The following is a 23,631-nucleotide window of genomic DNA, read 5'->3' as shown; positions in this document are numbered from 1 at the left end:
TATCCAGGATCTATAAAGAACTTCTCAAACTCAACACACACAAAACAGACAATCATATAAAAAAAAAAAAAAATGGCAGAAGATATGAACAGACACTTCTCCAATGAAGACATACAAATGGCTATCAGACACATGTAAAATGTTCATCATCACTAGTCATCAGGGAGATTCAAATTAAAACCACATTGAGATACAACCTTACACCAGTTTGAATGGCCAAAATTAGCAAGACAGGAAACAACGTGTGTTGGGAGAGGAGGTGTGGAGAGAGGGGAACCCTCTTGCACTTAGTGGGAATGCAAGTTGGTGCAGCCTCTTTGGAGAACGGTGTGGAGATTCCTCAAGAAATTAAAAATAGAGCTTCCCTATGACCCTGCAATTGCACTCCTGGGTATTTACCCTAAAGATACAGATGGATTGAAAAGAAGGGCCATCTGTACCCCAATGTTTATAGCAGCAGTGGCCATGGTCACCAAACTGTGGAAAGAACCAAGATGCCCTTCAAGAGACAAATGGATAAGGAAGATGTGGTCCATATATACTATGGAGTATTATGCCTCCATCAGAAAGGATGAATACCCAACTTTTGTGTCAACATGAACGGGACTGGAAGAGATTATGCTGAGTGAAATAAGTCAAGCAAACAGTCAATTACCATATGGTTTCACTTATTTGTGGAGCATAACAAATAACATGGAGGACATAGGGAGATAGAGAGGAGAAGGGACTTGAGGGAAATTGAAAGGGGAGATGAACCATGAGAGACTATGGACTCTGGAAAACAATCTGAGGGTTTTGAAGGGGTGGGGGAGCCAGGTGGTAGCTAGTATGGAGGGCATGTATTGCATGGAGCACTGGGTGTGGTGCACAAACTATCCTGTTATGCTGAAAAGAAATTTTTAAAAAGGGCATTTATTGTCAGGGCAGCTGCGGTTGTCCACCTAATGAACAGCCCGCAGAGGCACTTGGATTCTTGAAGGAGCCAGCTTGCTATTTAAAATCAGAAATCCTGTTTCTTAAAACTGAAATTAGCTGGCAAAGAAGCACTGAAGTTTTATGTGTTCTATAAAAAATATAAAATGATTGTATTCTCATAAGGTAAATTTATTAACATGTACCCTAGGGGGCGCCTGGGTAGTTCAGTTGGTTAAGCATCCCACTCTTGGTTTCAGCTCAGGTCAGGATTTCAAGGTTGTGGGATGGAGCCTGATGTGTCCCAAGTTGCAGGGGGTTTGCTTGTCTCTCTCCCTCTGTTCCTCCCCCTGTTCTCTCTCTCTCTAGATTAAGTAAGAATAAGTAAGTAAAATTTTTTAAAAATTCAATGAAGGTAATGTTTTAATAAGTTATACTTGATCGAGTCTAAAGAATGTCTTTTGTTCCCAGTTAAGTATAATATCAACTGCGTATAAACTTCAATTCGGTTTTTATTCACTGCTGTCTCTCTCCCACTTAAAGTAATGCCTGATGTATAGTTGGCATTCAGTAATTATTGACAGAATGAACGAGTTCTTTTGTCCCATGATTCCCACATTTTGCTTCCCTCCAGGTTCGTTCCACTGCTGCAAAGGATGTAGTCATAGACCTTTCTACTTACCCTGCAGTAATTTAGAACTGAGAGGTAATTTAGCGTAATGGAAGGAATTTTGGTATTTGATAGATGTGGATTATTCAAATTCAGATTCTGTCATACTAACTTCTCTGAGTTTCCCGTTCTCCGTCTATAAAATAGGGCTAATGCCTACCTCACAAGGATTAAATGAAGTAATGTAATTCAAGTGTCAGGCACAGTGCCAAAACCACAGTTGACATTCAGGACATAGTTGCAGCCGTTAGCAATAACAGTGATGATGGTGGTGATGATTGTCATCACCGAAAAGACATGGGCTGATCATTGCCTATTGAATAAATCTATAAAATGTGACTGATAATTATTTTGCTGTTGTGATTATTCTTTTTTTTTAATATTTTATTTATTTATTTGACAGAGAGAGATCACAAGTAGGCAGAGAGGCAGGCAGAGTGAGAGGGTGGAAGCAGACTCCACGCAGAGAGCCCCATCCGGTGCTCGATCCCAGGACCCTGGGATCATGACCTGAGCGGAAGGCAGCAGCTTAACCCACTGAGCCACCCAGGTGCCCCTGTTAATGATTATTCTGTAAATGTGGCTAATTAAGCCTAGGTGTGGTTGTACATGAACTGTCACATACAAGTCTGTGTATAGACATAGTTTTGTTTTGGGTAAATATCTAGGAGTGAAATTGTATGCTAAGTGTATCTTTAACTTTTTAAGAAACTGCCAAACTATTTTTCAAAGAGGTTGTACCATTTTACATTCCCACCAGCAGTGACTGGTGGAAATAGGATTCATTCTTGAAAGATGTCTTCAATTTCAAAAGCAAATAAATAATTGAAATGTTATATGATGGTGGTCATAAGCTAACCTTATATGAATTTACTCATAGAGTTGGTTGTGAGGATGAGATGAACTAATGCATAAAAAGCATTAGCAGAGTCAGTGCTCCTCATCCTTTAGTAGTATCATTAGTATGTTAATTTAATTTCTTTGGTCATTAATAGTAGTATATTGTGACTTATCTTGACAGACTAAAAAAAAAGATAAAGAGGCTAGACTTTAAATATTAAAGTCACATGTTATGTAAAAAATACATTCATGGGACACCTTGGTGGCTCAGTCATTTAAGTATCCAACTCTTGATTTTGGCGTAGGGCCGTGAGATCCAGCCCTGGTTGGCAGGCTCTGTGCTCAGGGAGAGCTTAAGATTCTCTTCCTACCCCCTTCCTTCTCTTGCACACGTGGTCTCTCCCTCTCTTTCTCTCTCAAATAAATAAATATTTATTTTTTTCCAAAGATTTTATTTATTTATTTGACGGTAACAGAGAGACACAGTGAGAGAGGGAACACAAGCAGGGGGAATGGGAGAGGGAGAAGCAGGCTCCCCACTGAGCAGAGAGCCCAATGTAGGGCTTGATCTCAGAATCCTGGGATCATGACCCGAGCTGAAGGCAGATGCTTAACCAACTGAGCCACCCAGGGACCCCTAAAATAAATAAATAAATCTTAAAAAAAAATTACTCACATTCATGAAAACATTCTTAAAGAAAATACACATTCCTTTTTCTTTCCAGTAGAGGGGATGGTGAGATTTTAGGGCTTGCTTGCCCAGCAGTGTAGTAAATGCTAAGGCTTGCAGGAATTGTCACTGTAGGATTTTTGTCATCTTCCTTTAGCTTTAGCTCTCAGTGAGTGACCTTTCATAATATACTGTTTATCTTAATCCTCAGGGCCTGAAATGTTACTAATTTAGAGTTGATTATATCATTTTAAAAAATAAATATATATACATTAACTTGTGATTATTTGAAATGTTATTATAGAGACAGCACCTTCACCTTGGGATGTGGAATTTGCGAAGCAGTTGGCCATGGTAAATGAACAGCCCCTTCAGAATGGTTTTGCAGAGATGATCCAGTGGACCAAAGAGGGGAAGCTGTGGGAGTTTCCAATTGACAATGAAGCCAGTAAGTTAATTTCAGAGGTTTATAAAATTCCGTATGGAGATTAAGTCTGGTTGGTGTTCAGTCATAGAGTCTAGATATTTACATGAATTTCAGAACTGTATAAATATTTCTGTGGTGTCTGAAAAGAAATTTGACTGTTTTTTTTTTGTTAGAATTTCGCTTAATTCTGGTCTTTTTTTTTTTTTTTTTTAAGATTTTATTTATTTATTTGACAGATAGAGATCACAAGTAGGCAGAGTGACAGGCAGAGAGAGAGGAGGAAGCAGGCTCCCTGCCAAGCAGAGAGCCCGATGTAGGGCTCGATCCCAGGACCCTGGGATCATGACCTGCGCCAAAGGCAGACAGTTAACGGACTGAGCCACCCAGGCACCCTTAAAGGTACAACTCTTGATCTCAGCTCAGTTCTTAAGCCCTGTGTTGGACTCTGCGCTGGGCATGGAGTCTGTTTTAAAAAAAATAATAAAAATTTTAAAAGCAAGTAAAACCATATGGTAGAAATGTATCATGAATTTCTTTTCTTTTCTTTCTTTTTTTTTTTTTTTTTTTAACATTTTATTTATTTGACAGAGACACAGCGAGAGAGGGAGCATAAGCAGGGGGAGTGGGAGAGGGAAAAGCAGGTTTCCTGCCTAGCAGGGAGCCTGATGCGGGGCTCGAACCCAGGACCCTGGGATCATGACCTGAGCCGAAGGCAGATGCCCATTGACCTAGCTGTTCAGGTGCCCCATGTCATGAATTTCTCTGTGACATGAAGGTGTTGATTACAAATGATGACAGTTTCCTAACTGCTGAATAGGAGATTACCTGGAAAATCTTCTCATACATTAAATCTTGTGTATGAGATGATATTTTGGTTTTAGAGAACATTACAACTCTTAAGTTTTATGCTGGTTATCTTTTACTCATAAAACTATTGCACTAATGAGATGTAAGGTTCTTGTGCTTAAATGCTACTCAAAGCAAAAATGTTAGAAGACTTCAAGACTTTTTGGAACTCTGGCTCCATACCTAGGTTCTTCGAACTGCTAGACGCTATGTTATCTACTTTCCTGAAGATTATTCTCTAGATATTACTTCTCCGTCACTCAAAAGGAAAACAGTATTACTATGCAATTTATTTCTTATGCTTTTTTTTTTTAGGTGTATCTTCAATTAGAAGAGATTCACTTTTGTTTTTCAGAGTCCATAGTCTCTGAAAAACAATCTGAGGGGTTTGACGTGGCAGGAGGGAGTGGGAGGTTGGGGGAACCAGGTGGTGGGTATTAGAGAGGGCACGGATTGCATGGAGCACTGGGTGTGGTGCAAAAATAATGAATACTGTTATGCTGAAAATAAATAAAAAAATAGATAAAAAAAAAAAAGATTCACTTTTATGATACCGTTAGCTAGGAATTGTAAACATCACGGTAAGTCTTAGGAAAATGTAGTCCATATTTTAACCTTTGTAGTAGTATGCTGTCATTGTAACAATTTATTTTTTTATAATCTTTCATTTGTTTGGATTAAGAAGTGGAATGGAAGCTTAAGTTTCAGAAATATTTTGTCTTATATCTTCATAAATTATTACTTTGTATAGGAAAACTTTTTGAAGAATGATAAAACCTTTAAGAAATTCTGAATATTTTGTGGATTTGTATGGAATATGCAGTCATAAAGGATGCTATGTTGCTGTGTTTCAGCTGGTGTATATAAAATGTATATTTCTCAAGGTATTATTCTTTCCAGGGGCACCTGGGTGACACAGTCGGTAAAACATCTGCCTTCAGCTTAGGTCATGATCCCAGGGTCCTGGGATCAAGACCCACGTCAGGCTCCCTGATCAGCAGGGAGCCTGCTTCTCCCTCTGCCTCTGCCCCTGCTGCTCTCCCTGCTTGTAGTCCGCTCACTCTTGCTCTTTCTCAAGTAGATAAATAAATAAAATCTTTTGAAAAAAAGTTAAAAAAAAAAAAAAGTATTATGCTTCCCATACTCTGGTAGGTATCAGGGAAGGGTGACAAAAAAGCCCAAGGACTTTTCAGTTGTGCAAACCAGAGTACAGATCTAGCTGTCTCAGTGATTAGGCATTTGCCTTTGAGAAAACAATTTAACCTCCTGAGGTTAAAAAACCAGATCAGTTTCCTCATCTGGAAAATTAAAGGTACCTCATTGGAAGAATGTAAGAACTAAGGCAGAGTTATTTGAGTTGCTCAGCACAGTTCTTATTGTATAACACATGTAAATAAATGTTAGTTCATGTCCCCTCTGTATGAACACAGAATTTTAAAAGAAAGAAATAAGCAGAATGCAGTATGTGGTATTAAGGGACAATTTCCTTATTTGATGAAATGTGGGTGTTCTGAGTCATCATAATTAAAAATATGGTTCTAAAGCATAATATTGAGGTAGAATAACGTGACTTTTTAAAGATTTTATTTATTTATTTATGAGAGAGAGAGAGCGAGCGAGCGCGCATGTATGGAGTGAGGAGTAGAAGGAAAAGCAGATTATCTTCTGAGCAGGGAGCCTGATACAGGGCTTGATCCCAGGATTCTGGGATCATGACCAGAATGGAAGGCAGACTCTTAACCAACTGAGCCACCCAGATGCCCGAACATGTGACTTTATTTAGGTGAGTCAGTGGTTAGGGGTTCAAGTTTTGAGTGAGTTGTATGCTTAATCTCCCTAAGCCTTACTTCCCCTGTCTATAAAGTGATGGGAATAAAAATAAAATTTATTCTTCTTCTGAATTCAGGTGATTCTTCCGAAAATCAAGTGAGGTTATACAAGTAAAGCATCATCAACCATCATCATCTCTGTTCCTACAACAATATTATTAGAGGGTTTTACTGTACTGCAAGGATCTTAAATCTTAAACTGTTAGTGAGGATTTTCTTGGAACCACCAAATAGGATAACAGGAAAGTAAGGGTTAGTGTACATTGTCATCAAAAATAAAACACTTGGGGGCACCTGGGTGGCTCAGTGGGTTAAAGCCTCTGCCTTCGGCTCAGGTCATGATCCCGGGGTCCTGGGATCCAGCCCCTTGTCGGGCTCTCTGCTCAGCAGGGAGCCTGCTTCCTCCTCTCTCTCTGCCTGCCTGCCTCTCTGCCTACTTGTGATCTCTGTCAAAAATAAATAAATAAAATCTTCAAAAAAAAAAAAAAAAAAAAAAAAAAAAAAAAAAAAAAAAAACAAAACCGCGCTTCAGTTCATCAAAATCTTGAATGTCCAAACTCCAAAGAAATTTATCTTAAATTTGACCTGGGTTTTGAGCAAGTTTAATTTTTACAAAAAGAAAAACAAAAACATGTTTTGGCCAGGTTAGGGAGATAAATGTGACAAGTTTCCATATATACCTGTACATATTATTGATGCTTCAGGATGGGAAAGGGAGGTATCTCATTTCCAGCTCCTTGAGGCAATTGTTATTGGAATGAAAAAAAAAGGAAAAGAACTGTGGAAACTTTCTCACTTTGATCACTCCCCTCAGTATACAGTTTGGAACTTGAGAATACTTTAAGAGAGTGGCATTAGAATTTGAAGCCTCAACAGTTTAATAATATTCTTCTGTATTTCTTATTTTTAAAATTTAAGATTAACAAAAAATGTCATGCTCTCTCTACTAATAGTTAGCTTCATGAAGATTTACTTAGATGCTTTGAGGGAAAAGTGTTTTATTTTTAGGGGTGGGCCATGCCAGTTTCTGAACATAATACTGAAAATGACAAAATGACGTTTCCTGTGTTGACAGCTTTACTTTCCAGTGTTGTGTTTTTTTCATTTATATAAAAAATTGCAGCGTGTTGTTTTACCACATAAAACATATAAATTATTTTCCACTTTGAAGTAGCTTTTTTCCAGGTTGTTGTTGTTATTTTTAAGAACTGTCCCTTCTGGGGGCACCTGGGTGGCTCAGTGGGTTAAAGCCTCTGACTTCGGCTCAGGTCATGATCTTAGGGTCCTGGGATCGAGCCCCACATCGGGCTCTCTGCTCAGTGGGGAGCCTGCTTCCTCCCCTCTCTCTCTTGTCTCTCTGCCTACTTGTGATCTCTCTGTCTGTCAAATAAATAAATAAAATCTTAAAAAAAAAAAAAAAAAAAAAAACTGTCCCTTCTGTTTCGTTTTGCCAGCATAGAGATTCATAAGAGCAGTTAGATGGCATTATTCCCACTTAGATTTTGTAGTAGTTATTATATATTGGAGTGATGATAAAAGCATTTTTATTTTAGCCTTAACTTTGACTTTAAATTTAATCATGTTTTTACTAGTACACAGTTAACAGAGTCTTGCTCTTGAATATTCTTTAGCTATATATATGCCACCAAAAAAATGTTAAACTATAAGTTTGGAAATGTATCAGTTTGTGATACATAACATGCTATCACCAAAATTAGTAAAACAACAACTAACTTACAACTGCTCCTGAATTTATGGGTTTTCTGGCTAGTTCTGGCAGCTTAGCTGTGGGTAGTTCCCTCTAGAGCGGCCTGTCTCACATGTCTGGTTGTGGGTGCCGGCTCTTGTCAGGGGAGGTAGAGATAACCGCGTTATCTGTCACGCATCATCTCAAAGACTAACTTGGACTTCTTCACACGACTGTAGTAGAGTTCATAACAGCAAGGAAGAGCAAGTATTGACGTGTAGGTACTTTTCAAGCCTGTGTTTGCACAGTGTTGAGTAACATCCCATTGACCAAAGCAGGTCACTTGCCACCCTGAATTCAAGGGTTTGAGAAACGGACTCCATTTATGCAAAGAATGACAAAATCATTCAAGGGGAATGTCTAGAAGCATGAGAGTGATGCGATATGTGGCCATTTATCTGTCTACCACCTTGATTTATTTTTTATTTACTTCAATTTTAATAAAAATAATGTATAGGGGCACCTGGGTGACTCAGTGGGTTACGCCTCTCTGCCTTCGGCTCAGGTCATAATCTGGGGGTCCTGGGATCAAGCCCTGCGTTGGGCTTTCTGCTTAGTCGGGAGCCTGCTTCCCCCCCTCTCTCTGCCTGCCTCTCTGCCTGCTTGTGATCTCTCTCTGTGTGTCCAATAAATAAATAAAATCTTTAAAAATAAATTTAAAATAAAAATAATGTATAGATCTTTAAGTATCCAAGTAAAATTTTTAAAATCTCTTTCAGTAAATATAAACTCACTCCAAGTGAGTGGAAAGCTTTTAAGCCTTTTATTTTGAGATAATTGTAGATTCACATGCAACTGAAGAGATAATAAATATCCTAGATAGCCTCTACCCATTTTCTCCCAATAGTTAACTTCCTGCAAAACCAAACCATAGTACAGCCAAGCAATTGGCATTGATAGAATTCTCCAGCCGTGTACAGATGTCAACCAGCTTTACAAGTATTCCTTTATACATGTGTATTTAGTTCTGTGCAATTTTATCACATGTGTAGACTCAGGAGACCACCACCATGGTCAAGATACATGGTTCCATCATCTCAGAGCCCTCTTAGAGCCCTTCTAAGCCACACCTGCTTACCTTCCACTGCCTCCCCTTCTTAATCCTGGATCCCTGGCAATCACTAAATTTGTTCACTATTTTTGTAATTTTGTCATAAGAAGTATATACAAATAGAATCATAGAGTGTGTAACCTTTGGGAATTAACTGTTTTTCACTCAGCCTGATTAATTACCTGGAAATTTAGCCAATTGTCCTATGTATCAGTATGTTTGTGCCTTGTTTTTTGTTGTTTGGTTGGTTGAGGGTTTTTGTTTGTTTTTTAATTGAGTCCATGATTTGAATGTGCCCTATAGTTTGTTTAACCATTCACCTGGTAAAAGACATCTGGGTTGTTACCAGTTTGGGGCTATTATGAATAAAGGTACTATAAATATTTTTGTACAGAGTTTTATATGAATATAGATTTCTATTTCCTTGGGGTAAATACCCAGGAGTGAAATTGTTTCATCATATGGTAGCTGCATGTTTAGTTTTTCTTTTCTTTTTTATTTTCTTAAGGTTTTTTTATTTATAATATCTACACCCAACATGGGGCTCAAACTCACAACCCCAAGATCAAGATCACATGCTCTACCAACTGAGCCAGCGGGGCGCCCTACATGTTTAGCTCTATGTGGTTTTTTTTTTTTTTTCTTCTCTTTGAAGATTTTACTTATTTGTTCATTTGAGAGAGAGAGAAAGAAAGTGAGAGTGCAGCATGAGCCAGGGGAAGGACAGGAAGAGAGAAAGGGAGAAGGAGACTCCCTGCCCAGGGCTTGGGAGGAGCCTGACACACTGCTTCATCCCAGGGCCCTGAAAAGACCTGAGCTGAAGTTAGACTCTTAACCAACTGAGCCACCCAGGGATCCCCTGCGTGTTTAATTTTTTTTAAAGAAGCTTCCAAACTGTTTCCTAGAGTGGCTGTGCCATTTTATATTCTCACCAGCAATATGTGAACCATCAGGCTTCTCATTCTCACCAGCATTTGATGTTGTGGCTGTTTTTCTTTTAGATATGTTTACATTCTGATAGATGTGTATTGATAGCTCATTGTGGTTTTAATCTGCATTTCCCTAATGGGTCAAGAGGTTGACCACATTTTTCTTGTGTGTGTTTGCCATTTATTTATCTTTTTCAGTGAAATGTCTGTTCTTCTTTTTTGCCCATTCTCTAATTGGATTGTTTGGTTTTCTTACTATAGAGCTTTGGGAGGTTGTTGTTGTTTATATTTAATACATTCAAGACCTTTTAAATCTTTCCTTGCATTGAGGCACCTGGGTGGCTCAGTCGGTTAAGCATCCGACTTTTGATTGCAGCTCAGGTCATGATCTCAGGGTTGTGAGATCAAGCCCCTAAAGGAGGGATCAGGGATCCACTGTTAAAACTTCATTTAACTTTACCTCCTGAAAGGTCCTGTCTCTAAATATAGTCACATTGGGGATTAGGACCTCAACCTATCAATTTTGAGGAGATAGGATTCAGTCCATAACAGGGTCTATTTCTGGGCCGTCGCTTTTGTCCCATCAATCTGTGTGTCTGTCCCAATACCACACTTTTGATTATTGTAGCTATTTCAGTAAGTCTTAGCATTATTGCTCCCATTTTATTCTTCTCTTTCAAGATTGTTAAACTATTCTCAGACTTATGCCTTTCCATATAAATTTTAGAATAAATTTGTTGGCAAAACTTTACTGAGATTTTGATAGGAACTAGTATTGGTTTTGTTGATTTTTCTCTATTTTTCTATTCTTATTGATGTTGGATGTTATCTTTATTATTTCCTTCCTTTGCTTGCTTTAGAATTATTTAGCTCTTTTGCTAGTTCTTTTTCCTCCCCCTATATGTGCCATAACTTACATAAGACTTCAGCGGGTCCTCCCAGCACCACCAACCCCCGCCCTGAGTTCCAGCTGGGGTCGAGCCTCTCCGGAGTCCTCCGGGAACCTGGACGAAGGGCAGCAACTCCGGGGGCCCGGGCTCCCTGTCCTCCAGGTCCTCCAGCTCGCGGGCGCGCGGGCCGGGGGTCCCGTGACCTGCGCGGGGCCGAGTGCGCCTCCTAAGTCGCGGAGTTCCGCTTCCCCGCGCCGGCCCCGCGCTGCCAGCCCCCCGCCGCAGGGTAGCTCCGGGCCCCGGGGGCCGCCGCCCTTTGCGCTCCCCCGCGGGAGTGCGGGGCGGAGGGCCGGCCCGCGGCGGACGTGGGTGTTAAGCGGCTGCCCCGGCGGCGGAGGCAGAGCGGCGAGCCGGCGGCGGAGCCCGAGCAGCACGCGCGGCCAACTGTCCTGGCGGTGAGCGCAGCCCCACAACCGCCGCTCCGGGGGCGGCTGGAGGGAGCGGGGCGCGAGCGGGCCTACGCGGCGGGGCGGGGAGGCGCGACGTTCCCTGCAGCCGGCGGGCTTCTGGGGTCCGCGGCCCGCGCGCCATACCCGCGCCCAGGTCGTTACGGACGTCTTGGGCCCGTGCTTGCGCCGTCCCAGTACCCAGGTCGTTACGGGCGCCATGGACCGGGGCTCACCGGACACTACGGGGCTCCGCGGCCTCCCTTCCGTAGAGTCACCTGCCGGGAAGGGTGTCCTCTTTTCCCCCACGGAGCGTCATCAGGCCTCTGGGCACCGCGCCGCCCCTGTCCAGGCCCGAGTGGGGGCGGTTATGAATGAGAGACTCGTGCAGGTCGTTGGACTGGAGTCCGAGGACGAGAAAGCGGGAAGCAGTCTCCCTCGCGGGTCCTGTGCCCCCCGGGATCCGGAGCCTCAGAGCGGGATTGCCTGGCCAGCGTGTTAGATGGGCTGGCATCGCAGCGCCTTGGGTCTGGCTCTAGTTCTGGGCGGGAGGGCAGCCGGGTCGGCTTGAGCCTGTGCTGCAGTCTTCTCCTTCTTGGTGTTACCTGGTGGAGCAGGCGGACTCAGAGCATTCTCCCAGGCCAGAGACTCATTTCTCCTGGGAACTTCAGAAGGCTGTGCAGCTGGCTATGTTGTCTGTCTCTCCTGGAGTGGGACCCACCTGTGCTTGCAGGAGAGGTAAAGGGGCGCGAAAAGGATTCAGCTTTTCAACTGGCTCAAGACTGAGTTTTAACTTCTGCTGACCAGTCTTGCCTCCCCAAAGCGAATGTATTTTTCCAGACTTCTTGAAGCCGCCTTCTTAAACCACACAATAATTTGAGTCAGTTGCTGAGTTAATCTGTTAGTTCCCATCACTGTTTATTTAGTATTTTAGTAATTCTCTGAGTTGCTACTTGTGGGATTTGATGGGTTTAAGTTTCGCTTACCGGAGGGGGTTAAATTCACAGCGATGACACATAGTAGGATCTATGCCTTTCTTATAAACTAAGAAAGAAATGTTGGCACCCCAAGAATTCAACTGATGGAAAAGCCACATGGTTTGGGCCCTGTGTGACTCTCCCCACTTGCCTTCATTTTCCCTCTAAAATGCAGGGTTCGGTGCTTGTTTTTTGCTTTTCTTTTTGGTCAGGTTGGAATACTCTGGAATTCAGTATTGCTTGGTAGGCACAGACCCAAAAGGCAAGACTTGAGTCCTCTGACTACTTAACTTGTATGACCTTGGAAAAGCTCTTGCTATGTGGCCACAGCTTTCCATCTGGAAAAGGAAGAGATTGGATTAGGACCCTCATAGCCTTCGCTAGGTACAGGATGGCCACAACCTTGGCAACTGTAGTTACTGATACTGCCTCTCCTGTCCTATCAATAACATAAAATGCATGTCTTGTCTGTTTCACTTAGTTGCTTTTTCAAGTCCAGTGCTATGCTTTTGTGGTTGCTGGTTTTACAGGTTTTTTATTTTTTTTTTTCAAAGAAAGCAAGACTCTTGGTGTCTGATCATTCACAACAGGTGTCAAGTGGTTAAAAAAGACTTCTTAGGGGATAAAATTATTTTCCGCTGATGTTTAGGTCCACATTGGCATTCATTAATAACCTAGCTGGTCCACCACCCTCCAAAAGGTGGCCTGAGTGGGAGCACAGAGGTCTTTAGCGTGATGAATAAAAATTCTTCTTTGGTATTGACGGATAAGTCACTTACTTTGTTTGAAAACCACACAGAATAGGTTGCTGAATTGGTTATCTTGATATTATGTGTTAATGAGCCACCTTTCCTTTTTTGTAAAAATCTGTATTTTTAAAGTCCATTTCTCTGTGATAGTTGATTTTTGTCTGACAGTTGAGGAGTAGACTCTAGTTTTCCCAAACTTTTTAAGCTCTAGCCCAAACATGCTGAAACAAGATACTAGGAGAGAAACTTGGTTATCTGAATATTTTACTGGTGCTCCAGTGATTCTGATCAAACAAATTTAGGACACAGTGTTGCTTCTCAAAATGTGATTGGTAGCCAGTCATTATCAGCCTCATCTGGGAGTTTGTAGTAACTGGCAAGGTTTCTGGTCCCACCTGAGGCCTAGCACATCAGAATCTGTATTTTAACAAGGTTCCCATGTGTTTTGTGTACATGGTTATGGTTGAGAAGGTCTGAAGAGGCCTTTGGTGACCATGACTAATGCTTGGTGCTGTGCTCCGTCTTTCTAAGAAACGCTGTCCCTTGTGGCTATTTTGATCGCCTTTATATTATGATAATAATTCTATTATTCACCTTTGATATGGGGGGACCTCTAGCTTAAGGGCCCGAGGCCTCATCCTGCTCATGGATGATCAGGAATTGAGACCCACGCATATGTCACTTAGCAGAACGCCTAAGCCATTACTTTCCAGACCTACTGTTTTGTGACCTCCTCAGAGGGACTCAACTCAGGCTGCTGTCTGAATTTAGAACTGAGCTTAGTTGCCTGACAGTTCCACATAGGCCTCTGAAAAACTAGTTTGTTATGGCTTGGGTGTCTGTGGTATTTGGCATTCACTTGTAAGATTTTCAGAAGGGTTGGTTGAAATGCTCCCTATGAGTGGCTAGAGCTCTGATAACTCACGGAAGGGTTTTGACTTGCGAGTTTTTCATGGGGAGATGGTGGGTGAGTAGAAGGCAGGCCAATTGCTAAGCTGCACTGATACCTTGACTGCCTTTTTCTTTCTTTTCTTACCTCTTTTTTTTTTTCTTTTTTTTTTTTTTTTTTTTGCAAAAGGGAGAACTGATCTCCCAGCTCCCACAGGTTCACATCCCAGTAACCAGGCAGCAGTTCTAGAGAAAGGCTGCAGAGGCTTCACTGATGGTGAGCTCTGGTCTCCTTTCAGGGATATGAGACACCCGTCATAAGCTCCGGAGAGTTGCCTTCCACAGAGACCAGCAGAGGAGTGTGCCAACATGAAGTCCAGTCCTGCCATCCAAGCTGCCATTGACCTCACAGTGGGGGCTGCAGGTAATTCCTGGGGAAACCCATCCTCTAGTCTTGGAGTACCTGCTACAAGTGGGATCCAATGAAGGCAGGGTGAAAATATTGCTTTCGTCACTCCCAGAAGGAACATGCTTTCTCCTTGGAGGGAATCCATGTAATGGAGGGAATCCATCTAATTGAAGAGTAATATCGTCTTCTAAGAACGGCAGAAGGTAGAGCAGTTCCCTTACAATAAAACTCTGAGTGTGGGTGCAGGGTGGGAATGTCCTCCGTTCACAGCTGGAAAACCTCACAGCTCAGAGTTGAAGTCCTTTGTCCATTGTCACACAGCTGCCATGTGCAGGTGACGTGGGATTTCACTCTAAGCCTGGCAGTCTTCAGAGCCCTTGTAGTCCAGAATCCTACTATGCCGTCTGTCCAGGGAAGTCCTACTCACTGTCCTTATTGCTGCCAAGGCAAGAAAGGAGGACACTCTTTAGAAATGTCTTTGGTAACTGAGGCTGATTTTTGATGGTTTCTAAAGCCCTAAAAAGAAAAGACAGGCCCTAGGATTTGCCAGGGAGGGGTGGGCTGGGCAGGGGCTGAGCCCCAGGGCTGACTGTGGCCTCAAAAGGCACAGGTAAATACTCCTGGGCAGCGCTTGCAACACACAGGCCAGTCTTTAGATATGTCACCTTTACTCAGCCTGAGAGCAGTAATTGGAAGCCTGTGCGTGGTGACTTGGTTCTCTAGGTTCCTGTGTTATTTTAGCGCCAGAGGAGTGCTGGGATGCTCCTATTTCCCAGATGAAAACCCTGGTTTACCCTTGCCCCTTACACTGATTCCCTTTTTTAAGAACAAAAATTGTTTTTAATTAACATATAATGCATTATCAGCCCCAGGGGTACAGGTCTGTGAATCGCCAGGTTCTTACACTGACTCTTTTTTTTTTTTAATATTTTATTTATTTATTTATTTGACAGAGATCACAAGTAGGGAGAGAGGCAGGCAGAGAGAGAGGAAGGGAAGCAGGCTCCCCGCTGAGCTCAGAGCCCGATGCGGGGCTCGATCCCAGCACCCTCGAATCATGACCGGAGCAGAAGGCAGAGGCTTTAACCTACCCACCCAGGTGCCCCTTACACTGACTCTTATAAGGGCCTCAGTTCCTGGGAGTGAAGAGGCCAGAGGGGTGAGTTGCCTGTTGTCCTCTTATCCAGTGGGACCTCCCGGGTCAACAGATCAGGTGCAGCCAAGGGCCACCCTCATCATCCCATCATTCCCTTAACTATGAAAAAGAAGTTACAGTTTAGAGAACGAAGTATTTTCTCCTGAACCAAAGGTCAATGGAGGTAGGCCTATTGAGAAAGGCTATAGACAGTGCATTACAGACTGATAAGAAATACAGGCACCAGCTCCCAGTTTAGAGACCACAGGAGTGTCCTGGCCCAGGAGGAGGGGAAACTAAGAGTGGCCTAGGTGTCCATTGGCTTCTTGCCTGCTGAAGGCCTTGGGTCAGTTCCAAACAAGCTGCAGCTGGTAACCCATGGCCCAACCAATGGCCCCATGCACCACTCCCACCCCCATGCCAGCCCCCAGGCCACATTGGGATGACCCTGACCATGGCAACAGTGGACCCATTTGCCTGCCTCTGGCACCCTCTTAACGATCCTGCAAATGCTCTGAGCTCAGTTTTTGTCTCTACCATAGGGTGGTATTTAACCACAGGAGAGATTCTCAGCTTTTGGAATTAAGTGTCTTTCAGTCAGTCTGCCAAAGACGTAGAATCTGTTGTGATCAAATTTTCTTTTTCCTGGAAAGGCATTTCTGTGTGGACAGGTATTTGGGTGCAACTTACGTGCTTTACAGTAAAGGTTAAAGATACAGATAGCAGTTGTATTGTTGGGAGTCTAGTGTGTAAGGCATTGGGGCATGTTTTTTTAAAATATTACCATGTTTGGGGCCCGTCTACATATGGCCTTTAATTCTCCTGATAAGTAGTTGGGATTTCTTCCTGCCCTGGTCTCAGGGGGTCACCCGTCACTGATGTAGCATGGCCCTGCAGCATCTGACTTTGGGGGACAACAGGCTCCTTGGCAGGGGTCCGTGCCAGGTGGACCTGGCCGGTGAGGGGTGAGAGGTGAGGGGCTCTTGCTGGCAGGGGAGGCTTGTATTAGTGACCTGAGAACTTCTACTGCGACGCGCTTGGCATGCAAACGGGAAGCCATAGCCCCACTTTGGATGGGTGGCAGTCCCCCAGTGTGGAGCTAGGAGGGCCTGCAGAGACCTTTGGATCTGATGCTCACTGTATAGTGTAAAGGACACCCTGAGAGGCCGAGTGCGTTTGCCCATGATTGTGCAGCTGGATGGTGTCCAGACAGGGCTAGGACGTTGGTTCCTTGGTTCCTTGACTGGTGCTGTTGTTGTCTTTGTTTTAAAACTCCATAATGGTGGCTCCGTAGCTCAAGGGTTAGAGCTCTGGTCTCGTAAAACTCCATAATGGGCAAGAGCCCTCCTGGGGGTGGAGGTTAATCTCAAGCCTCTGCTGCCAGCTGTCTGGTTGGGACATTGGGCCATCGTGGACTGAGGTGATCTCGGTGTAGTATACACATGTTCTTTTCCGTGTCCCTCCTTTTCTTTGAAATAGACCTCCCCCGTCCAGCAGGTTTTTGGTCCAGTTCATCTGCTGTAAAATGCTGGGAAGCTGGCACTGCCTGTCTGCTAGTGTAGGAGAAATTCCAGAAATTCCAAGCAGCTAGAATGGGGGAGGATTTGAAGAAGATAGGTCACTGTATAATGTTGAAATGAGACAGTGTGGAGCTCAAAAGTTAAATTCCTTCATGAGGAACCTTGTTCTCCCTTTAAAATACAGTATGGTTTTTTTTTTTTTTCTTTAAAAAAGAAAATACAGTAGTTTTTTGACAACTATAACCCGTCCCCTGCTTTAACTTTGTTGCTGTATGCCTTAAGTAGCCTAGCTTCTCACTGTGACCCAGATCATTGATGTTTATCCTCTCATGCCAAAATTCATGATTCTCCTGGCCCTTTGGATGTCTTCTTTGGAAAAGTGTCTATTCAGGTCATCTGTCCATTTTAAAATCACAAAGTTTAGATATTTGTTGTTATTGTTGCTGTGTTTTTGATGTTGACTTACAGCAGTTCCTTATATATTTTGAATATTAACCCCTGGTCAGATGCATCATCTGCAAATATCGTCTCCTGATGCATCATTTGGAACTATCCCCTCCCATTCAGTAGGTTGTGTTCTTGTTTTGTTCATGGTTTCATTCACTCTGCAGAAGAGTTTTATTTTAGTGTAGTCCCAATAGTTTGCTTTTTTTTTTTCCCTCACTTCAAGAGACCTATCTTGAAAAACGTTGCTAGGCCAGTGTCAGAAGTCTTACTGCCTATGTTTTCTTTAGTTTTATGTTTGTTTTATGTTCAGTTATATGCAGTTTTATGGTTTCAGGTCTCACATTAGGACTTTAAACCATTTTGAGTTTATTTTTGTGTATGGTGAAAAAGAGTTTCATTCTTGTGGATGTAGATGTTCAGTTTTCCCAATACCATTTAGAGAGGAGACTGTCTTTTCCACCATTGCATATGGCTTCTTCTTCTTTGTGGAGTAATTGACCCTGTAAGTGTAGGTTTATTCCTGAAACTTTTTTATTTATTTATTTTTTAAAGCTTTTACTTATTTATTTGACAGAGATCACAAGTAGGCAGATAGGCAGGTAGAGAGAGAGGGAAGCAGGCTCCCCACTGAGCAGAGAGCCTGATGCAGGGCTTGATCCCAGGTCCCTGGCATCATGACCTGAGCCAAAGGCAGAGGATTAACCTACTGAGCCAGCCAGGCGCCCCTGAAACTTTTTTTTTTTTTAAGATTTTATTTATTTGGGGCGCCTGGGTGGCTCAGTGACTTAAAGCCTCTGCTTTCTGCTTGGGTCATGGTCCCGGGGTCCTGGGATCAGCCCAGCATCCGGCTCTCTGCTCAGTGGCGAGTCTGTTTCCTCCTCTCTCTCTGCCTGCTTCTCTGCCTACTTGTGATCCCTGTCTGTCAAATGAATGGATAAAATCTTAAAAAAGAAAAATCTTACTTGACAGAGAGAGACGACAAGCAGGGGGCAGTGGCAGGGAGAGGGCAAAGCAGCTTCCCCGCAGAACAGAGGAAGCCTGATATGGGACTCGATTCCAGGACCCCGGGACCATAACCTGAGCTGAAGGCAATCACCCCACAAACTGAGACACCCAGGTGCTCAGTGTGAGTTTATTACTGGGCCTCTGTTCTGTTTTTTTGATGTATGTGTCTCTTTCTGTGGCATTACTGTACTGTTTTGATTACTACTGCTTTGTAGTGTTTATTTATTTATTTTTATTTTTGGAAGGAAAAGGTTTAATTTAAAGATTCAAGATTCACATCAATATTAATGATAAAGTTACCTTTCTCTTGATAAGAGCTCAACTTTTGCCTTTCTCGTTTTAACGTTTCTTGCCACATTTTTTCCTGTGTTTTTCTGTTACTTTCACCCCATCTCTTCCTGTCTATTGTCCTATTGATGCATTCCCTCCCTCTCCCCAGTAGTTTACACTCGATCTTTAGCAAAAGGCCAAGAAGTGATGCCCAGTAGTTTAGAATCTATACTTATACATAAGCTACAACGATTAAATTCATTTTAACACACTCTTTAACTTTACCAACATCTAGGTAGTATCCGTAACCTTCCTTTCCTATATTCCCCAAGAGCACTGTTAGCTGTTCATCTTCCTGAGTAGAAATGTGGCATTTTATTTTCCTGTTTTCCTTTTTTGATGTGGGAGAAAGATAATCTACATTGTGTGTATGTGTTTATAGTCACCCTAGATTGCTAAAGTATATCCTCCAGTGATTCTTTCAAAGAGGGTATGCAAGAAACAAACTGTGAATTCTTTCATATCAAAAAATGTCTTTGTTTTACCTTCAAAATAAAATGCCATTTTGGCTGGATGTAGGATTCTAGGTTTAAATGTTTTCCCCTGCAGAAATTTTATGTTACTGCCCCTTTTCCTTCTAGCATCCAGAGTGTCCAGTAAGTCTGCTGTCAGTCTGATTCTTGTTCCTTTGTAGGTTCACGCTCCTCTTTCTGGAAGACTTTATGATTTTTTTTATCCCTGGAATTCCCAGATATCTAGGAGTCTCTATTCATCATTCTTACTAAGTATTTGGTAAGCACTGCCAGTCTCAAGACTTGAATTTTTCTTGGCACCTGGGTGGCTCAGTTGGTTAAGCAACTGCCTTTGGCTCTCAAGTCATGATCCTGGAGTCCTGGGATCCAGTCCCACACCCAGCTCCCTGCTCAGAGCGTGGTCTGCTTCTCCCTCTGACCCTCCCCCGTTTCATGCATTCTTTCTCTCTCTCATAAATAAATAAAATCTTAGAAAAAAAGACTTGAATATTTCTTTAGCTCTGGGAAGTTTTCTTCCATTCTTAATTATTTCCTCTGCTCCATTCCCTTTATTATCTTTTCCAGGAATTCCTGTCAAATGGATATTGGAGCTTCTGGACCGCTCCTCTATCTCTGGATCTTTCTTTATTATCTCTTTGGCCATTTGCATTGTAACCTTAGAACATTCTTCATATTGATCTTCTAGATCATTCCTTGTCTCTTCAAGTATGTCTCTTCTGCTATTCAGAGCATCTATGGAGTTCTTTACTTCCAAGACATCTGGATGATAATCTTTAGTATTTCTAATCTCCTCTTTTATCTCTTTGAAGTTATTAGTCCACTTCTTCTAAAATTTTCTTCTCTTATATTATCTGTTTCTTTAGGTGTTGGCACCTTTGTTTGCAGAATTTTGTGTGTTTTCCTTCAAACTATGGTGATTCCTGATGGGAGTCAGGTGATTCCTGATGGGAGTACTCAAATTTGTACATAAATGCCTATTCTGCTTACCAGAACTTATCTCTAGTGACTTTGAGGGAGAGGCCAAACACAAGGTTAGACAGACTGTCCCAAGTCCTTGATTTATGAGCATATCTGTTTCCTCTTTATTCTGGAGTTTTTGTTCCATCCAAGGTTTCACCAAATTTCATCTGAGTCCCAAGCCACATAATTTTTGCAATTTCTTTAAGTCCATTGGAGGCCTCTCTTTTCTCAGTCTGGAAGGCAAGTCTTTACATGTTCTACTTCAGAGTCCTCTTCTTCGTCCCCTGATAAACTTACTTCCATTTCCGACCCTGAACTTTCTTCCTCCTCTGGCTCAGAATCTTCTACTTCTTTAGTTACAATAACCACCAAGGCATCTTTGGTCATTTCCTCAACTCCATGCTTCATATTTACCACAGTATGGCATTGGAAGATGGAATCCTTTCCTCACATTATTCCAAAGCCACCTCTTTTCCCTTCTTCTGTGCCTTCAAGCCTCCTTCCTCCCTCCTCTTCTAACTCTGAGCCATCTTTCTGTCGAGGGTTTTTCCTTCCACTCTGAAGATCCTTCCTCCTGAGTCTCTGAGTTCTTCAGCTCCTCTGCCCAGCAACCTTTAACTCTTTAACAAATACCTCAAGCCATCACCAGTTTCCTCCCCAGTTCCATGTTTGCGTTTACTAGTTTTATCTACTTTTTCTTGAATTTGTATCTTCCTCCTTCCTTTTTTCATTTTGTGGGAGTGTATCTTTCAGTAATTCTTTCATAAATGATTTCTGGCTGGTAAATTTGGTGAGGCTTTACATATCTGAAAAGGTCCTTCACCACCCTTAAGGCCTAAATGCTCATTTAACTGGATATAGAATTTAAATTCAAAATCACTTTCCCTTAGAATGTTGAAGACATTAACTCCATTGCTTACTAATATTCAGTGTTGCTGATGAAAAGTCTGCTGCCAATGCAAGTCTTGCTCCTTCATCTTCTCTGGAGGTTTGTAGAATATTTGCTTTATTCTTTAAACTGAGAGGGATATTTTTCCCATCTTTGCTTTGACCAGTTCGTCCTCTGCAATGTCTCTCTTCTCTCCTGTTTCTTCTGTAGGATGCTCTGTCTCTGCGTCCATCAACTGTATTGCTTATGGCTTCTTCCCCACTTCCCACGACTTTGTGTTTTTGTGATTCATCATGGGGCAGTTCCTTACCTTGGTTTGACTTGTATGCTTTAGCTTCATCTAATTTGCTAGTTACTTCTTTCCTTCTAAAAATCAAATTTTCAGTATCCTCAACTATTTTAGAGTGTGCTTCTTCTGTTTTCTTAATCCTGTTTTTTATGTGACTATATCTTTTATTTGTTACAACTCCTTTTTGGTATGAGAATTCTTTGGATTTTTCATTCTAAAATTTCCTTCAGGTCCTATTTTAAAAAGGATTTTAAGTTATTTACTTGAAAAAGTGAATGAGCACAAGTGTGAGTGCAAACAGTGGGGGGAGAGGCAAGAGGGGCGGAGAGAGAGAGGGAGAAGCAGGCTCTCTGCTGAGCAGGGAGTCCGATGTGGGCTTGGATCCCAGGACCCTGAGGTCATGACCTGAGCTGAAGGCAGATGCTTAACTGAGTCACCTAGTCTCCCCTCCTTCCAGTCATTTTTAAGAAATTGTCTTATCTTTTCAACCACTAAGTCCAGGTTTTCTATCAAGCCTTTAAACTTCCTCATGATAACTACTGACGTGTCTCTGCATTTTCAGTCTAATACCTGAGCCATCTTCTGGTCAGTTTCTGTCAACCGAATTCTTTCCCCATGGTGATATTTTCCTATTTCTTTGTGAAAGTCTAGTAATTCCTTCCTTCCTCTCAAGATTTTACTTTTAAGCAATCTTTTTTCCCAATGTAGGGCTCGAACTCACAACCCTGGAATCCAGCGTTGCATGCTCTTCTGACAGCCAACCAGGCATGGCAAGTCTAGCAATTTCTGACTGTACATGAGACATTGTTGATAAGTATTCAAAACAGAAGTATTTTATTTTTCTGAAGAGTAATTTTTGTTTTTTCCGGCCCGCTCAACTCTCCCAAACTAAAAAATATTATATACATCTATATATATATATATATATCATCCAGTGAGAGTCTTCATCTTCAAGGAAGTTATTTGCAGAGCAGTATTTGTCTTCAGCACAACTGTGTCTCAGTGCCTCAAAAAGGATCCAGCCTGAGGACACATACACACACGCACGCGTGCCCGTGCGCCAAAGGCTTTGTAGTATATCTAGAAATCTGGAATTGCAATACCTCTATCTTTGTTGTTCTTTCTCGAGATTGCTTTGGCTACTCAAGAACATTTGTGCTTCCATACAAATTTTAGGATTATTTGTCTATTCTTTGAAAAATGCTGCTGGTATTTTGGTAGGGATTGCACTGAATCCATTGATTTGCTTTGGGTAACATGGACATTTTAACAATGTTTGTCCTTCTAATTCATAATCATGGTACAATGTTCCATTTGTGCTGTCTTCAATCTCTTTCTCATTGCTGTATAACTTGCAGAAAACAGGTCTTTTACCTCCTTGGTTAAGTTTATTCCTAAGTCTTTTATTCTTTTTGTTGCAATTTTAAGTGGGATTGTCTTCTTAATTTCTTTTTCTGCTACTTTGTTATTAGTGTAAAAGAATGCAGCAGATTTCTGTATATTTTGTATCCTACAAATTACTTCATTTATCAGTATTTATTTATTTGACAGAGAGAGACATGCAGCAAGAGAGGGAACACAGCAGGGGAATGGGAGGGGAAGAAGCAGGCTTCCCTGCCGAGCAGAGAGCCTGATATGGGTCTGGATCCCAGGACCCTGGGGTCATGACCTGAGCCGAAGGCAGATGCTTAATGACTGAGGCACCCAGGCACCCTCTTCATTTATCAGCTCTAATAGTTTTGTTGTTGTTGTTGTTTGTGAAGTCTTCTTTTTGTGAAGTTCTTTTTTGTGAAGTTTTATTTAAAGTAGACTTCATGTTCACTGTGGTGCACAATGAGGTGCTTGAATTCATGACCATGAGTGTAAGACACGAGCTGATATCAAGAGTTGGATGCTTAACCAGCTGAGCCACCCGGAGCCCCTAAGGTTTTCTGTATGTACTATCATGTCCTGTGCAGATAGTGACAGCATAACTTCTTCCTCACCAATTTGAATGTGCTGCTTCCAGTTGGCCAGGATGAGAGAAGAATTAGGCACAAAGAAGTCACTGCAAAAGACTGGGAGCAGGGGACAACAGTCGAAAAGGACTGCTGCCCCGAGCAACTCCACAGTCTCACTTTTATTGGATAGAAAACAATAGCCAACAGGATTGATGAAGGTCAAAGGTTAATCTTGTCTTGCAGACAAGCAAGAAGGAGGATAAAGTTTATAGTTAACCAAGCACATTCATAGGACTCCTCTAACTAACAAGGGGCGCTTCTGGGAAGAGAAAGGAGCGACAACGGATAAGGGAAGCAGGCGTT

The 23,631-nt window shown here is 42.2% G+C and overlaps 1 protein-coding gene across 14 annotated transcripts in view; it reads left to right on the top strand.

Annotated features, from left to right (window-relative positions):
- The window catches only part of LOC123392229 (mitochondrial ornithine transporter 1-like), a 43,950-nt gene that overhangs the window by 7,817 nt on the left and 12,502 nt on the right, over positions 1–23,631 (top strand). For 9 of the 14 annotated variants that reach the window (XR_006606935.1, XR_006606936.1, XR_006606929.1 and 6 more), the window contains 2 exons: positions 3,397–3,540; positions 14,171–14,295. The gene's annotated coding sequence lies outside the window, so the exon portion shown is untranslated. Of the gene's footprint in view, positions 1–847; positions 1,619–2,077; positions 2,133–3,396; positions 3,541–11,132; positions 11,267–11,753; positions 11,996–14,061; positions 14,296–23,631 lie in introns of those variants that run through there. The other 5 variants (XR_006606930.1, XR_006606932.1, XR_006606927.1 and 2 more) reach the window with 5 other exon arrangements.

This window comes from Mustela putorius, unplaced genomic scaffold, assembly GCF_011764305.1.
Source record: "Mustela putorius furo isolate JIRA1106 unplaced genomic scaffold, ASM1176430v1.1 tig00000461_pilon_pilon_pilon, whole genome shotgun sequence".
Taxonomy (NCBI): Eukaryota; Metazoa; Chordata; class Mammalia; order Carnivora; family Mustelidae; genus Mustela; species Mustela putorius.
This window is presented reverse-complemented; position numbering and strand designations above follow the sequence as displayed.